Consider the following 19,203-nt stretch of genomic DNA (forward strand, 5'->3'; position numbering starts at 1 on the left):
CCGACTTTGGCAAGGATGAAGATGTCTTTTTTGACACTTTGTAAATAATGTATATTTTTCTTTTTATACTGATATAGTTTTAAAAATGTAAATATTAGTTTAGTTTAATTTATTGTACAAAAGAAAACGAATAGAAAATTTATAATTTACGGGAATGCCATGACTTTTAGTGAATTACGTGTCTGCCTTGTCAGTTCAATACATCGGATGGATTCTGATGTGCTTGGAGAATTGTAATTTGTGTACTTTGTTTCTCTTTTACTTTTTTATTAATATTTTCGTTAATTTTCTCTGGCTTTCAAGTTGCGGTATGAATAATTATTACATTTTATGTTCCCGCTTTCTCTAAGTCATTGAGCTTTCTCCTTTTATGAGAATTGTTTTCGTTGAGATGTAATTCGCTTTGTTATGTGAATTAATTTGGTCTTGGAAACTTTGTGCGTAAAATACGAGTGTACTTCTAACTTAAATGCTTCTTCTAATTGTTGTTTTTAATGACATCGAGTTTAACGCTGCACGTAGAATACATAATCACAAAGTAGTTTTGTAGTAAAAAGACCTATAATTTAGTAGTTTGGTGGCAGAAAAAAACCTAATGATTTCGATTCAATATCACGCAAAATATATAAATTCCAGGCTTTGTTTTAAACTGATAAGTTATTTAATTTGATTCGTTTTAATTCGGATCGCTTAACTTCAGAGCAGATCGGGCCAGGACCCTATTCTCTGGAGCTCGGCGTCCCCGGAACAAAGTCCCGAAATCAATAAACATTTAATTTTACGTCGGCCCCGATGCCACCCCGACCACTACATGCCATCTCAGACCACAATATACTTGTAAATGACTGTTTATAGCTCGCTATAAACCTGATACAACCTGACGTTTATACCTTTTACGCAACTATATTACCTTGTTAGTATTCATTTTGAAACGTATTTACCTTTTATCAAAGAGTTTGTGGTTGGAATGATTAAACCACGTCTACTCGTCTGGCCCAAGCTTGTTAACTATGATGAGTGTTTTCGAAATTCATTGCAATATTAATTGTAGTGAAATGCTTGTGTTATTAAAATGTTTTACCGTGTTGAGCCGTGAGCTACGAGAGTAATGCAATGATTTTCATAATTTCATGACCTGATATTATAGTTCATCCAATTAAAGTCTCAATTAAATCGTCCGTTTATTCTATAAACGTATATTTTATTCAGCCGCTTTATTTATTGAAATAGCTGGTTTATTTTTGTATGGCCTACATATTAATAGAGATGCTTAACGTATTTTGTCGATACGTATTTCTAATTAAGCAGGAACGGTGTCATCAATATCGTCTGTTCAGAATAATTTCGTAGGTACCGGGAGGAAACAATTTATATTAATCTTACCGATGGCTTTATGAGGCGTCTACTTCTGTTTGTGATTATTTCGATCATTATTAATTCCGTTTTGAACGAGACGTTTACTCTATAGTTAGCAATAAAAATAAAATTTCTTGGTTCAATGTTAAAAAGGTTTCATTGAGAAGAACTATTTTTCTCAATGGTTTTTACTCGGTTCTCAAATTAGCTAGGCGTGCTTTGAAGAATCTGGTGCGCTGAGGACTTGGCCACTTCCTTTAGAGTCAGTGCCAGCCTTTGAACAACTTTTCCTATTCAGTAATTCGAAATGGAAACTTTGAGGCAAAAGAACTGTTTTGATAAAAAAAAACACGTATAAAGCCATTAATTATTTGCCCTTACTGAGGAAAAATATTTTTAGACATTATTTTACGTAATGGTATAGAATCATTTGTGAAATCGTAGCAGAATTATGTTTTATGATTGGGAGTAGAGCCAGCAAAGTAAATTTTTTAAATTCCATGAAACAAAACCTATAATTGTTGGGAACCTACAAAAAATATCGGACCTATAAAATTTTTTAAAACACGTAATAAATTTTATACAGAAGCCTTGATACGAAAGTTACAAAGAAAACAAGTCTATTTCAGCTCCCTTTCCAACCATTCCGGGATAATATTCCGTAGCCCCGATCTAATTAGAAGTGGTCTGAGCAGAAGACGATGGGCCCGTTAAAATACATGTACATCCATCCGTCTTACCCTAAGGAGTAATACGTACGCTTCACTCTTATCTTATACATGTATGTAAGTAGATAATGCCTACACATACATGCCCAATCTCTACCCTCCCATTCCACGACTCGCTCAACAAGTGAAGCAAATTGAATTTTGCTTAGTAACTAGATCTACATAAAGCTTTACAGTGCTTGTACACGAATAAGAAATCATTCGTATTAACGTAAGAAACAACGCGTGGCACTCCAAGAATTTGTCAGGTATATTTGTTCAGTGGGATTTCATTAGTATTTCAATAAAGCCAAACCCGCACTTTACTTAGTGTTCGAGTCAACACTCCACATTCTGATTGCCTCGTTAACCATGCTAGCTTTTAAAATATGGTGGCTAAATTAAATTGTTTCTAGTTTTCTCTAAATTAAATTATCGAGAGCGGTTCGTGCAAAGACGCGGAATGAAATACGATCGTCTGCTTGGGTTCAACCCATTAACAGTATTCGTGACAAGCCGGTGTAGATATGACCTATTTCAAGTTAAATAATCGATATTATAATGTTGGTGTTTGCATGTGTGAATGGTGTCATTGGATGTGTCAGCCCTTAGCTCTAGCGATGCTTCACAAGTGTGCTTATGTTGGTGTGGATTTCCAAAGCCATCTTGATCGATTTAGCGCCCTTTGAATATGAAAATTATCGACTCATATGTCAGATTGAGAATCGTGAGGAATACTTGATTCGTACAATAGGATTACACGCAAAATTGACAGTTATTACCGATAAGCTTATGTTTAACTTATAACTTTTTATGTTTTGAAAAAATATGATACGTTTTTCTAATAATTGATAAATTTATGCACTTGCCAGAGCCAAATTTATTTTCAGTTTAATGTCGGAAAAAAACAGTCACTTTGCACATTTTTTAGGCACATATAATTTTGCAAAAATAGAAATCTGATATTATTCTCACGTATCATTAATGAATTTTATATTTATTTAAGGACGAGTAGCTCTACTTTGGGTTATAACCGTCTACAAAAGGCCTGAGAGTACTTTTCCGAGTCACAACCGTTTCTCGAGCTACCAAATTGTTTTATTGAAATAACTGGACCCGTTGGAGGCTAAGGACTCTCCCGTCCGCAATAAAAGTAATTGCGTATAACCGTTTAAGGGACTGTGTACTTCTTTAATAACGGATTAGGTTGGAGGGGAAGTAAATGATTAATTTAGACAACAGTTATAGAAAAATAAGAGGTTAATTAATTATAATTTCATATTTACTCTCTCAATACGGATGAAACATTTTCTATTTCTGATAATCCGTGGGCATAGTTAAATTTAATACAGTGCTTCATTAAACCTATGTATCTAATGCAAGTTTAATCTATAATACTATTTATAACTTTAATCAATACGTGAATCAAGAGAAATTCCATATTTAGACGTCTCTTAACTAGCCCCATTAAATTTAGGGATAATGAGCCTTAACTATAATCTTCTTTAAATAACTTGTGACCACAAAATTTAAGTATGAACCGTGTTCTTCTAAAAAACTCTTTAAGAACATTCGAAAATGTACCTTACCGGATTGACTTTTGGATCGAATTTCAATAAACTTTGTGAGGAATCGCTAAGGTATAATCATAATCTAATATGATGGTTTAATAAAAGCTCTATGTTCCTTATTATGACGTTAAACTTTTTGTGTGAGTAGCGTAAAAGACTTTTCAACACTACAGAAAAATATTTAAAAAATGATCCTCGCTAATACCAAAGCTTTTCTGAATTTATTCATAGTTGTGGCAATGTAGACATCAAATACTTAGCCATTAGCATTTCGATGTTTCGCTATCATCTATTTATATAAACACAACCCACATTACACTCCTCCCTAATTACCAATTAAGCGATACGCAAACTTATGCTCCGATTTGATAAATAGGTCAAAAGGAAATACGTGGAGCCTTGATCCGGATTCCGAATTTTCTTACATTCCATATTTGTTTTAAACTGCTTTTAGTCAGTGCTAAAAGTATTGTTGTATTACAATGCGTAGGCGCAAATCTCTGCTATCTTCATAAATCCCAATCAAAACTCATTTTTCCAAACTACTCTACTAATTTGCACTTAAACTAGGAGACTAGTTTCGAAGAAACGGCCTAACAAATTCCAGCATTACGCTCTTTTTTCGTTCATAGTATGGAATACTAAATCAATATTAATATAAGTGTGTAGGTGCCATGCAAACAAACATTTGAAATCACTGTAATTATAAGTGATCTGACATCGTCTGAAATCTATTGCAATTTTTATTATAAGTCTCGTACCGTCTAAATCAGTGTTTATTCATCGTGAGCATTAAGCGTGTAACTATCTCCCGCGAAAGAGTAAATATGGAAAAAAGCTTGCATCATATAAAGCATTTACATTGACCTTCACTTGTTTGTATAAGCGCTCTCAGTGATATTTACAGATGGAATGAGGTCCCTTTTTTAAATATCTTCATTAAACGTTTTTGGGTTTAGAAACCGAAAGGATAAAAATGTTTGGGTTGTTATTAAGCCATTTTGAAAGACAGTAAATGTTTGCATGAGTTCTTCAGCTATTTTTGTATTTATTTAAATTTTTGATTATTGGCTCATAAATATTATGGGTTTATCGACTATTCGCGTAGTAGGAAGGAGAATTAAGTGCATAATTATGGTGTAAAATTTGGTGTCGTGGTGTTAGTCAAAAGTTAAAGCCAGTTAAAATGACATACAAAATACTTTAATTTATTTTAAAAACAAAGAACGTTTTTACCCATACGTAGAACGAGAATACAAAAGTAATTACATGGGTTCTTTAATTAGTATTTTCTCGCGGTAACTTATTTGAATTGTGTTATTTCAGAGAGATAGGTTTAACTGTAGGTAATTGAAGTAACCTGTTGCCGTTCTTCGGTCAGCTCACTGAACTGTTTTCTCTTAAGATTTACATTTTCATTTCAACCACAATGCTATAGTTTTAATACATTCTCGCGTAGGGTACATGCAGTACTTGATACTTGATTGACCTCAAAGGTGACTTTGTATAAGCGTTATATTTATTATTTGGAAACGTACTTATATTTTTAGTTTTTTTCAGAGCATGATTAATAGTGATTGAATTGTGGCGAGTTGGTAAGCTTATGTATTTCATTTCTGGAAACCCTAAATGCATATTTAAGCTTATTAGAATGCAACGTACTAGCGAATTTGGTCTTAAATTGTAGTCTCATGACTACTTAGCACTTTACTATTCACTAGTTCTGAGTATTGAAATACGTGTAACGTGTGTATTCAGTAGTATTATGGCTACTTAACACGATGCTGCCGCAGTGCCAGCGCTTACTCGTCCGAAATTTCCAAGTGATTGAAGTATATTCAATGTATCGACGGGCCTGTTGGTCCAGTGGTTAGTGACCCTGAGGTCGTGGGTTCGATTCCCAGGACAAATGTTGTGTGATGAGCATGATCATTTGTTCTGGTGTCTGGGTGTAATTTATCTATAATATGTATGTATTTAGAAATATATGTATAAGTAAGTTTATCAGTTGTCTGGTTACCATAACACAAGCTCTGCTTAGCTTGGGATCAGATAACCGTGTGTGATTTGTCCCAGGATATATATAGATAGACAGATATATTAATTTGTAGCAAATTAAATGCGCGTTGCGGTAAATAGGTAAGTGGTGAGGCAGAGGTCGCGACCGTAACACAGTATATGCACGATGCCAGATCTTAGAACCGGCGTTCGTGTGATCCACAAATGCTTGTCCTGAGTCTGGGTGTCTTTGCATGTGGCTTGAACATTGGTTAAATAAATAAATAAATAATAATAAATGCGGACAACATCACATACATTGTTCTGAACCCAAAGTAAGTTGCTAAAGCACTTGTGTTATGGAATTCAGATACAACGAAGGTACCACAAACACCCAGACCCGAGAAAATGTAGAAATGTGCATTTTTACATTGACCCGACCGGGGATCGAACCCGGGACCTCAGAGATAGCGACACCTTGAAACCGGTGCGTGCGCCACTCGACCACGGAGGACGTCCGACCACGGAGGACGTCCCTGCGGTACAAGAATAAAATCCTTATTACGAGTCGATTTATAAAAAAAAATCCTCACCAAAAATCTTTTCAACAACAGTTCAATGAAACAGCAAATTGATATGATCGGAGTCGGTCAGACCTATTACTGTATATTTGTCGAGGCTTGGTTTAAAAATTTAGAACGGTCAACTGTCTGCAAATCATGCAGATCAACAAGTGTTGTACTTTGACAATGCTTTTATGTACTAGGTATACATGAGGTGTTCGAAAATACCTAAGTTGTGTACCTAAGCTATAACTGCACAAGTGAATCGATCGCAGGTTAAGCTACGCTTAACGCGGTTGGTCCGTAGATGGGTGACCATCTTTGTCATATCGAGTTCCTTAGTGTTTCGGAAGGCACGTTAAATTGTATTTTTAGTCCCGGCTGTTATACATTTTTGACAGTACCTGCAGCTAGTCAGAAGCTTGAAAGTCTGACAGTCTGAATAAGGAGTATCGTGTTGCCCAGGTGACTGGGTTGAGGAGGTCAGATAGGTAGTCACTCCGTGTAAAACTCTGGTACCTAGTTGAATCCGGTTAGACTGGAAGCCAACCAACATAGTTGGGAACAGACTAGGCCGATGATGATGTGTATCGTGTTATGTCCTACACACTTGAAGACTGGCAGATTTTACAGTTTTAAATCTCAATCATTTTGGTCCTGAATCAGATGTGGAGGACTCTGGGTGTTATAAAAAATTGCAGTATGCGCCCACTCGTTTAACTTGAAAAGAATTTTACAGTTCGCTGGGCCCTGACTCAATGATAATTACGAAAATTAACTATTGAGTTAAATACAATTCTCACTCATACACAAGTATGTGTATTGATCGAAACAATTCTGACATAAAAAAATCTGTCGTCGTTAATTTAAAGCAATAAAATTATATTTATATACGTTTGACCAATTATATAGTTCTGCATTGCTTTAAATTTATAGATAGTTTTTTGTCTACATGTTGTACAATGGGTTATTATTCCTCCCAGTCCCAATTAAGCTAATTAAACTCTTTAGTTTGACGACGTAATTATAATCTTGTGAAGGATTTCAATACATCGTATTAGAATAGAAAACTACCAATATATAGAAATTATATTTCTTTTCGACAATTGACGTGATGCTAGCTTCTTTTAATCCAAAACATATTGGAGCGATTCAATGGCGTTAGTGCTCGGAGAAATGTATCTAGTCTAAAAACCCTAGTCCTGATATTTCAATGTTAGTAACGAAGCAGATCTCGACGCTTTTACAAACTGCTTGAAACCGACGCTGACCATTTTACTAGCCCGCAGTTAATTTGCTCTAGTAAACTGAAACCAAATTTTGCCCAAAGTTCTAGCTTTGCCCAAGTATTTTGTTTGTATCAAACTTGAAGCATGAATTTACTCGGAGCCTAATCAAAATACAAATACTAAATATTTTTGGTTCATCAACCAAAAAGTATTTGCTATTAATGATTAAATTCAGTAGCAAAAAGAGAGATTTCATAATTCAAACTGCAAATAAAACACATTTGAATAACACTTTACCATAGAGGTGCAATGTTATAAAAAAGATACCACTTTGTTGAATTAATTTCTGCGTAAATAATGTTCTTGCTAGATTTATTAACTGAAAAAAGAAAGCAAACGTGTTTATTGTGTTACAGGTTTTTTCTTTAAAATTTTAAAAATAAAATCATAATTATCTCCTATTCGCGATGAATAGCCTGCGGCAAACTAGCTAAAGGGTAGTAAAGAAATAGATTTCCATTTGTAATGCACGTTTTTAAATGTATACTTTTATTAACTACTGCAAGAATATTAACGTTGCGTATGAACAATGAATTTCATTAAACGATATTAAGGTATTAAAAGCCAGGCTGTATGATATTAATTTTATTCAGCTTAGCGTTTTAAATGTCCATCAATATTTTAGTTGGGATGCTTCTTTGCCAGATATCAATAAAGATTGTTAAATTAATAAAAAAATACGGTCAATCTAGAATGCGTTCAATTTATAAAATATATAGTATGCTTTATAATGTTATCATTTTTACATTGGTTGTATATAATTATTCAATATATTTATCAAACTAAAATTAACAAAATATTGCTTGCTTTTACATTAAAGATACGAGTCGGTGTCACAAAAGCGCTGACATGTAATCTCTAAAAATAATTGATATTATCCGAACGCCATTTTAACCGATACTTATTTGCTTCGACGAGGCAGACGACTTTCACTTGTCACCTGTTCTTCCTGTGAAATGTCACGAATAATAAACTCATCGCCTTTATAAAGTGTCACCATGATATTTAATTTATTAAACGTAACAAAGTTTATAATCATTTTATAGTCGACGCTTGTTAGATTAATCCAGTAAGGCAGAATTATAGGCAAGGTTAGAGGGTCTCGGCAATAACACGAGATTAACGCAGCGTTTAATTGAAAATTAATAGATAACTTAAATGATGTCTTCAAAGATTTGAATGAACAATTCGTATGCAAACAATGTCAAAACACAAATGAAAATTTGAAAAACTCTGACGTATATAAAATTAAACTACTCGATACATTCAACGCTCTTATTCTACTACAGAACAAATGATTCCCATTAGCTACTTAGATTCATCGATCGAAAAAAAAACACGGAAAAACCAATTTTGATAAAAACCTGAAGAAAATAAATCCAGCTTTTCACCAAGTCTTAATCGGATCATGCATTCAAGAGCTACGGTGCTACAGATAAGTCAAACGATCAAACTAAAAGCATATTTCTTTTGCGTCGTTAAAAGGTTACAAGCGCAGGGGTTTTATAAAGTGACTTTATTATCTATTGTTCAGTTCAACTATCTTGCATATTGCATGTATGAGATACCTAACTCAATTGCTACTTATTTAAGTGCATCTTGTGTAAGGGGTACTATTTGAAGTATACCGTATATCTCTGAGAATTTATTTTATCGCAAATTGTAAGGATCGATTTGTTGAAATATTCCAAAGTTTGCTTCTATAAAAGTCTTATTTGACTAATTGTATCATTTTTAACGAGGACGTTCTTTTATTGTTTAACTAGCTGTTGCCCGCGACTTCGTCCGCGTGGTTAGAAGATATAAGTTAGGATTTATTGAAAGGAAGCCCTCGAAGATGAATAATTTTCCCTGCTTTTTCCACATTTTACATTGTATCTTCGCTCCCATTAGTCGCAGCGTGATGTTATATAGCCTATAGCCTTCCTCAATGAAAGATATATTCAACACAAAAATAATTTTTCAATTTGAACTAGGAGTTCCAGAGATTAGCGCGTTCAAACAAACAAACAATCAAACAAACTCTTCAGCTTTATATAGGTATTAGTATAGAAGTATAGATATAATTTGATTTATACATCATTAAATGTTTGTTTAAAGTCTATAATGAAATGCCTCTGTTGCTCTTTATTTATCAACGTTCACGTTTTACGATAAGTTATTGGTCAACAAAACTGTGTATAATTAATAATAACTGTCTTAGTTTCTATTTTTCTTTGTTTTGTGAGGTCAACTCTTTATACAACCTCTGTGACTTTTACTTTAATTTACTAAAGAATTTGTCGGATAAAAATATCAACAGGTGGAGCCCCTAAGTTTTCATTAGAAACGAGATAATTTCGAGGCTTCATTAATATTCAAAAACATTAAACTTTTCAGATTTTTTTTGGGTTTTAGACAGAAATCATTTTGTTCGACCCGTAAAGCAATTGTAAAAGCAAATGTTTTAGAACTCAAGCTTATTTGGCTGGTCGAATTATTGTCATGAGGGGTTATAATAACAGTCAGTCACTCACGATCATGTTTGCCCTATATTTTCTAGTCCTATAGGTCCTAGCCAGGCAAAAGCCTACGTCTAGACCAGTTCAACAACCTCGTGCACCGTGAGGTACACAGTGAAGAAAGTTAGCAAAGAGTCCCGTAACGGGCGGTTAAAAATAAACCTCAAGGCTTTTATTATAGAACGCTTTATTTACAGACAAGACGGAATTAATTATTTAACGGCAGTCTACGTTCGTCACAATATTTACTTATTTAAAGTCATATTTGAAATGTCGTGTCTTGTCGTATGACATGAAGTTTAAAAATATGTTTGTGCCCGTAATATTCACGGAGACAGACAGAGTTAGTTATCGTCATCTATTCTCACTGATCCAGGGAACCAATAAAGCAAAAGGATTGAATAAAATTTTATTTCAATTAGGTATTTTGCAAAAACAATCTGTTTGGTGATAAAATGAAAAATACCTTTTTAACATTTTTTGGTTATCTGTCCGTCGGACTATTTTCATAAATCAATTACTTATACTTCTAAAGGAACATTTCGAATTAGATGCAGTAGTTTAAGCGTTATCGCTTTGATGCAGCTTAAATAATGTGATATGTTAGCGTGTACAAACATTAGTCAGATACGCAGTAACAAATCGGTCGAAATCTAGTTTGTTTCGTTTAGACGATTTATTACAAAGGTATCATGCAATACTATCAACCAATAACTACAAGCTAACGATGAGCTCCTAAAGTTTGACAGTTTTAATTGCGGAAAAGAGATAGCAATACGCACAATGTATGTAGTACCTACATCTTCTCAGTGCCAACAGTGTTTGTCCTCCAGGATCAAAAACAAGGAAGTGTAAACAAAAGAACTGTTGCTATGACAACCAATTTCAATTATAATTATCAATCCATTGAAACTCGTTAAAACTTAAAATGATTTAAATGTTCAAAAGACGATACCTCTCAATGAATTATAATTGGGAAGGCCGTGATTGTAATAAATGATTTAATTAGATCATTTAATCATTGAGATATTCATTTGTATACAAATAAAGCTTTTGGAAATTTGTATTCCCATATCTCGTATAATAGGATACCAACTTGATGAAAAGAAATCTAATTAATTAGTCAGTGAAAGATAAAGAACGGTTGTTTTAAATTGTTACATCAGAAAAATAAAAAGAAAGTGGAGATAACTCTCACAAAAGGTGGCAAAACCATGTAATTATTGCTACATTTTTTGTTTATGTGCCAAAACCAAAAAACCGTCCAAAATTAATCTCCAATATTCGACTTTTATTACTCAAATACCCTATTTCTTGAAGAGAGAAATATACGAAGTCTCAATTCTCGATTATAGACCATTCTAATAAAAACGACGCAATTCAGTCCCGTATGCCATGAATAATATACACGCAATCAAGCGGTACGTCACTGTCATCTTCATCGCAGCACTAAAGTGCAGCTGTCTGTGAGCTTAATACCTAAATAGATGGTGCTTTGCGTCAGTTTGTACTCTAAAATATAAATAAAGTTTCATAAAGGAACTCGTAGTAAAAGCGTGGGTGTTAGAGCGCTTTCGGTGGGTTCAGTTGATATTAATTATAATAATCTGATCTATTCGCTTGGATGTGATTGGTATTAAACAGTTATATTGCGTCTATATGAATGACTAGCTTTTCGGCCGCGGCTTCGCCCGCGTCGAGGTCGGTTATATCGCGTTTCCAAGAAAACTCTTCAAAAGTCCGGGATAAAAACTATCCTATGTTCTTTCTCAAGGACAACTCTATCTCTGTACCAAATTTCATTTATAATATTAGTAGGGATTTGGTAATAATGGCCCGTAGTGGGAGTAATATACCTCTTGATAACTATTCTGACCTGTGGTTTTATCTCATTCGAAGTTTGAACGAAATGTTTTTGATGTTCGATCCTGCTCACTGCGCTCCACTTCATGGAGTCAATACAGTCATACAATTCTCGATATTCATGAAATTGAATTGGTTTTTTGTTAGTTTGTTAGATTGAATTGGTCAATTTTAGTTTTAGAGACTGAGTTAGTTAAAAGATTTATTGGTTTAAAAAAAAACCTATATAAGTATTGCATAATAGAGTAAATTCTTGCCTTCAATAAATCAATATAACTTTGATAATAAGTTTGTAGTTTTTTCGTACAGTAGGTAAAGTTAATTTTGGAAGGATGAGTTTTTCGACTTTGAGTATTGTTTTATTTTTGCGATTAATTCTAGCCCTTATTATTGTAGGGAAGACAACTTAAAGATCCCTTTTTCCATAAAGTATATACTGTTGCTCTTCTGTGCAAAGATCCTTGCACAAAACCTACCCGTTCTCAAAAACGAAACTTAATAATTAAGTTATAAATTGAAAGAATCGTATACACAAATACATAATACAGAAAATAATGCTCTAAAGCCGATTTAGCGAACGCTGATATCAGTAGTGAGAGCGACACGACCATTATTATTCATGCGCCGTTCGCTGGGGAATCAAGTTATCTCAATCATATATCTCTTCGAATGAAAATTGATATGAGCAAAAATTAAATTTCTGCCAGTGTGTCGAACACGTGCATTGAAGCAATCGTCTTTTTTTTTCTACGTGGTATTTAACTGCTGGCTATTTTTCAATAAATAAATAATTTCCGAAACGGGTGTCTTTTTGGATGTGACTTGAATGTTTGTGAAACTCCCCGGCGGCACAAAGATGATCCTTTTTTTATAAAAACTTGATTTTTTTCGTGTTATTTTTTATTTGTTTTTGCGTTAAATATATTTTGCGCAATAATTCTAATCAGTCATCACGAAATATAATGATGTATTTTTCTCTTTATGTTGTCATCGTCAAAAATCAATAATTTACATTTGCATTTCCAATATCATATTGTATAAACTGTTTAATGTAAGTACCCATCCAAAGTGAATTAAGTCACTGACAAAAGGGTTCTATTATCTCTCGATTGTTTAAATGATGGGGTGTTCGACAAACCCGGGCCATTTACCCGGTAAATCCTTGTCGCCTGAAGTAGTGGCTTTTGGGGAAACCATCTTGTGACCGACAAATTTCTCAACCCAAACAACCCTTCTTTTGTTTGCAAGTCATGATTGATGACGGTTATGTTTAATCATTGTATGTGCAGAGTACTTTTATAGACCGGCCAAATGCGAGTCGGTCTCATGCACGAAGGGTTCTCTACCATCATCTATAATAGCGGCAATATCAAAAGGTTCGTTTATGGGAGTTTCTTAAATATATTCTTCTCTTTCTTTGTTGTTAGTTCTTTTATTTTAGCAGCTATCAAATTTAAACAGTCACTTGACTCAAGAAATACGGACTGGTGACAGAATAAATGATAGTGAAGTGTTAGTAAAATAGTCCTTTAAGGAGAAATCCCCGAAAACACAGCAAGCATCCAAAATACAAAAGATTGAAGAAAATCATATCAAAACGCCATAATTTGTATAAAAAACTGTTCTAGAATCCTAAATCTCCTAACTAATTGTAACCTAAAACGAATTCCTTCTCAGAACTGAATTCGAGAGTTAAAATAATTTCCAACCCTTTTAGAATTGCCCACAATGAAAATAATTACCGAAACGGCTATTCAGCTCTTCTATAAACTACCCTAACTACATAATGTTTGCCGACTTCTATTAAGTCAAGCTGCCGCACTCGATCCTAAGTACATAAACATCTGGAAACCTTTTAAACGAAATAGTATCAAGCGATGAACCCCCCGACTCGATAAAACTCACATTTCACCCAACTGAGTGAGATTCAAAAAGCTTTGCCACAAAAAAGAATATATATTTGATTTTAAAAATTACAAGTGTCTAAAAAAAATTGTCAATTTGTGACCACATTTGAATAAATCTGCCTAGATCCGAACCACTAAAGACAGAAATGACCACAGAAGGTGGCTTTTCAGTTAATGACGTAACCATTAACTGAAAAGCCACCTGTCAATTACGTTGCGGTCAGCTTCCGGTCTAACCGGATGCTGCTAAGTATCAGTGTTTTACTAGAATCAACCGCTTATAAGAGCTCTTCAATTCAGTTACGGCAACATAATAGCTCTCGACACCAAACGACCGCTAATGATATACGAAGACCCATAATTTAAGCCACTTTCCGAAAAATGGATGAACTAATTATCTCATTGATGGTCATCCATCCAAAAACCGACCGCGCCTAGCGTCGCTTAACCTATAATCGATCCACCCACGCAGCTATCACTTAAACATGTAACCCCATACAGATGATCTCAATTAAAAAAAAACTGACAAATGAATAAAGCTTCTTTCTATGTTAAAAGTCTCAAATGATTCTAAAAACAAAAACTCTGAATCATTTAAATATAATTTTAATTAAAAAAAAACATCTCCAATGTAAGTGCTATATTGGCTCAGACGGCTTCACAAACATCCGCAAAATTCGACACCGAGACACTAACATACCTATTGTCCAAATCTAAAATCGAAATCAGCAAAAAAAAATAACATGTCTAAAAACCTCAATTTCTACCTTACCCCCATAATCAAGCGGTGTGAATGTACTACGTGATCAGATTTCCTCACTAAAAGCGCAAATAATTATATTACAAGACTTTTAATTTAATAATACAATTATGTTTGTAATATTCGAAACTGACGGGTATAGGTACAAAATTATAATATAGATCGCGTCTTTATCCCCTAAGGACCGGCCGATGACAGAATGAGGTTTCGTGCGATAAGTGGCAAACCCGTTGTCATTAAATGTGTCCAATGTCAATCCGGAGATTATATCTAACGTTATTCAGTTACAGACTAATCAACCCTTAGCCTCATTTCAATTTAGGCACGTGACAGCCCTAAACTGATTTAAAAAAAAGTCTTAGACAAAAATTATTCAAATATGTGTAAGTACTTTCGTAATGAATTAATTTTATTTGCAGCAAACCCCTTTCTATATATTTAAAACGCCATAAAAAATATTATCGAATCCTAAAATTAGGTTTTTTTAACTGGGACAAAATGATTTTTTATTTAAAGATTGAAGTCATTAGTAAACTTATAACCAATTTTGGGGACAGACGCAAGCACCTAAAGTAATTCTTAACAGTACTTAATATACAAAGTAATGTCTTAATACTATTTACTGAGAGTAAATAATACTAAGAAATACAATACCTTGTTGATGACTTGAACCTCCTCTCCGCTCTAGTTGAAGTCCTCGCCTTCCTAATTGTTTTAATCAGTCAAGAAAACATATGCACGCATAACGCAAGCCAACAGTCAAATCTATCATAAAATCTGCCAGCTAAATAACTAAACTGCCAATTAATTTACTCTTTCACTCCCCTTAAAACCTTTTGACACGAAACTTAAGAAACGGCAAGTTAAAACTCCGACGGCAATGAGCAAAGAATTAGTTAAATCAGAAAAAAAGAAATAGGTCAATCTATAAACAAAAAATTCGTCGCGAAATAATTTTGATCGTCGTAAAATGAAATTAGGGAAAGGAGTCTGTAACTAATTATAAATATACATACTGTTTTGCTAATTAAAAAACCATACGCAAAGAAATAGAAAAATAAAGAAATGAAAAAAATATATAAAAACTAAGAAAAGACTCTCCATTTATAATAGCGATACATTAATAAACGGTAATATTTTTTTTTAATGTTCAGCGCTCGAACTTGTAATAAATTCTTACAATACCTCAAAAATTATCATTCAAATAACTTACTGTCCCTTTGCTTGTATACAAAAATTCATCTTTCTCGAATTTTCGGAACACAAATTGCTAAAAGGACAAGAGCGGCTATGGTTCCCCGGACCCTTATATAAATCGATCCTGGGACCACTCAACTTTGGCTTACTGAATAGCAGAATTTAAATCTCTTCATAAAAGCAAGGTACTTGACGCAAAAGCCCTTAAATCACAAGAACAGTGCTTAATTGCACCCTAATTGAGAGTCCTAACAGAGTTTAGCTGAGGAGTTAAAGAATAACTCTTTTAAACTGTCATAATGCAATTTACTCAACACAAATCACTGCTACTTTACAATAAATAGTTGTATCGTTGATATAAATATGTTAAAATAATAATTTAATCGGTAAATATATTTTAAAACATCTAAAAAACTTCAACTTTCTTTAATCTATGTGGCCGAGGCAAGTTTCGGCTATCATACTTATATAAATTGATTGAAAACTTATTCCAATAAATATTTGAACTGATGAAGAGGTAATTTTATTATATAAAAAAAAAACGAATTATTATAATCAACCAAAACTCTAAATTAATTATTTAAAACTTTGTGATTTTATTAAAGCAAAGAAGAACGTATCCAAATTCATAAAATATTTGATTTAATCTTGAACGAGAGCTTCCAATTTTTATTGTATACATTTTTTTAGTTTAATATATACATTAGTTAGTTATAAAATTAGTTCAAAACATCTTTGAACTCCTGAGAGTTTAATTTTATTATAGTCAGCTTAAATCAATTTTAATACTTTCAATTTTATTTTATAGAAACAAATAATAACGGGCCGAAATTCTTAACGACAATATTTAATTTACGCATGAAGGAGAGCTTCCTATTTTTATTCAAATGTATCGAAAAAACTAAGAAATTCAAATCCTCTTCACTTTAATTAAAAAAATATTTTTTTTCCGACATAATATTTAAAAGTTTTTCAAACTATAAAAAGAAGAGGAACAATGTTTATACGCGACGGCAAATTGCGGGCGGCCGCCGACGGCAAGTTTGCGGCTACAACTTTCATAAAATCAACATGTCTCTTGAATGAGCAACTGCTAACTGCCCAATTCTGCATTTCAGAGAAATAAAGCAATATTTTTTTTATTTTATATTTTTTTTTCATTTATTTTGTAATAAAAAAAATAAATAAAAAAATATTGCACAGAAATAAAGCATTTTTTATTTTATTTTTATTAATTATATTTTTCCTTAAATATTATTTTTAAAAGTAACAAAAAAGTTATAATAAAGTAGCTCATAACGCGCGGGTCACAAAAAAATAAAACGTGATTTTTTATTACATTTAAATTTAAAAAAAAATTAATACATTTTTTAAAACATATTTAAAAGTTAAAAAATAATACCATTAAAATCCTAAAGTTTCATAACAGATAGTAGCGCCAGCGTGCAAAAGTTTTCCCGGCGAGCTATCACTAGAACTACGGAACTTAGCTACGTTACGCATGGAACTCGGAGCGCTCGCGGAACCGCGAGGTGCGAAGCGGCACTTTGGCGCGCGGAATCCTGTGGTGTAGGGTGACGATGCTGAAATAAAATGGCGGATAGGATGTCCCGGGATTAGGGACGCTTAACGAAAGTAAAAGTGAGCGTATCTCCCGCTCGATATCTCCCTACCTGTTGCGGAGCGGCGCCCGCCTTACGCACCACGGCGCCTTCAAACTTTTACGCGCCCTTCGTTCACGCTTCGGCGGGAAGCGCGCCTACTTCAAAATATCTGAAAGTGCTTACCTGAACTATGGGGCTGTAGGCTATCTGTCCCGACTCCGGAATACTTTTTAACAACTTTTGTGAAAGTTTAGAACAGTTTGAAACTTGTTTGAACTGTTAGGCAAAACTACATGACGCGACGTGCGCGCCCGATCGCGATGTCTGAGTTCGGCTCGAAGCGTGTTGCCACTGAGCCGCTCGGAACGACAATGAGCTGTGAGCGCTACGACTGCCGCCATGATCCCCGCGCCACACCTCGCCCTCTACCTCGGTCTGCCTAATACCACCTTTCTTGCGTTTTCCCCGGCGGCAGCCCAAATTTCTTCAAGACGAAACTTACCAAAAAAATTTTTTTTTGTGTCTCATTTTTTTTTTGTATATTTAATATTAAATTAATTTTAACAATGAAAAAATATTTTTTTTTCTTTTTCAATAAACATTAAAAAAAATACTATTTGAAATTTTAGCTTAAAAAATGATTTTTAACTTTATTTAGTTTACAAAAATGTTTTTAACTTTAGAATAAAAGATTTGCTAAAGTTTCTGCCGTACAAAGTTTGAATTTATGAGCGAAGTAAAACCATCCATACAATTATTTGTGAATCAGTTCTGCAACTCACGTCGAAGAAGGATTTACCGCTTCGCCATTTGGATCGTAAACTAAGAAGGATTTTTAAAAGCGTTTATATTTAAGATTTTTTAGAAACTGTTAATTCATTGTTTCCGAAATATTTTACTTGTAATTTTAGGATCTTAATTATTGAGTATTTTGTATCGCGGCCTATAATCTTGAAGGGAGCACTTAAGGACCTTCCAGAATATTCGAATTAGTCAAAGTTGTGAACTTATGTAAACTTGTTGATGTTTAAATATTTTTTTTAATTTATCGAAAGCAACTTGCGATTAGTTTAAGATAATTTTCCCGCGCAACTTATCTGAAACTACAATAAAAACGGTAAGCGATCCGAGAGATGGTCTCGTTATTTCAATGTTGATTTAATTACGCTCATTTGAGCACAATTAACGGCGGAGGTAAAAAGAAAGGAACTATTTTCCGTTCTCGAAGTTGCTCAAGGTATAAGGGAGAATATGAAAATAATTGAACACTATATCTCAGTCATATATTTTCGCAGTTTGTATGCGATCTACATTTCATGTTTTCGATTCAGTACACGTTTTTAGAATAGTAATGAGGGCGTGTGTGTTCGTTTCATTAGGGATTTAAGTAAGTCGCCGTATTTATTATTTGGTAATAGACGCAATACAAGCGATTAGTAAAAGTTTATTTGTAGAATTAGCTGCTTAGAGAGGTAAAAAATAAATATTTCTGTTTTCAAAATTTTGGTAGTATAGTTTCAAGGTTTTTCATGGCTTGTAGGTTTCTTATTGGATTTGTAGAGATGACACCAAAAGTTTTGGTGCCAGAAAACATTATTTTTGCACGTTTGCCGTCATTTTCGTACTATAGGAATACTCTTTAATATTTTGAAGATAAGTGCTTTATTAAAGTGCCAACTAGCAAGTGCAAGGAAGATTAATGATATTCTTTTTTTCTAAGAAGTAACTCTTAGCTGATAGCTTTAGTTTCCAAAGATGCTCGTCAATGCACCTATTTTGCATGAACTTCTGATGAAGTTAGGCGTTTAGTCAAGAAAGTTTTTAAGTGTCAGTGACTTGCGATGCTTCCTATACGTTTTGCTCTACATGTACTATTATTTCTATACT

General features: G+C 33.6%; 1 protein-coding gene across 1 annotated transcript in view; it reads right to left on the minus strand.

The window, feature by feature from the left end:
* Positions 1-17,811, minus strand: part of LOC113495580 (SCY1-like protein 2) — a 138,050-nt gene extending 120,239 nt beyond the window's left edge. The window contains exon 1 of the mRNA XM_026874356.1: positions 17,500-17,811. The gene's annotated coding sequence lies outside the window, so the exon portion shown is untranslated. The remainder of the gene's footprint in view (positions 1-17,499) is intronic.
* Positions 17,812-19,203: the final 1,392 nt, after the last annotated feature.

The sequence above is a fragment of the Trichoplusia ni genome, chromosome 7, assembly GCF_003590095.1.
Source record: "Trichoplusia ni isolate ovarian cell line Hi5 chromosome 7, tn1, whole genome shotgun sequence".
Taxonomy (NCBI): Eukaryota; Metazoa; Arthropoda; class Insecta; order Lepidoptera; family Noctuidae; genus Trichoplusia; species Trichoplusia ni.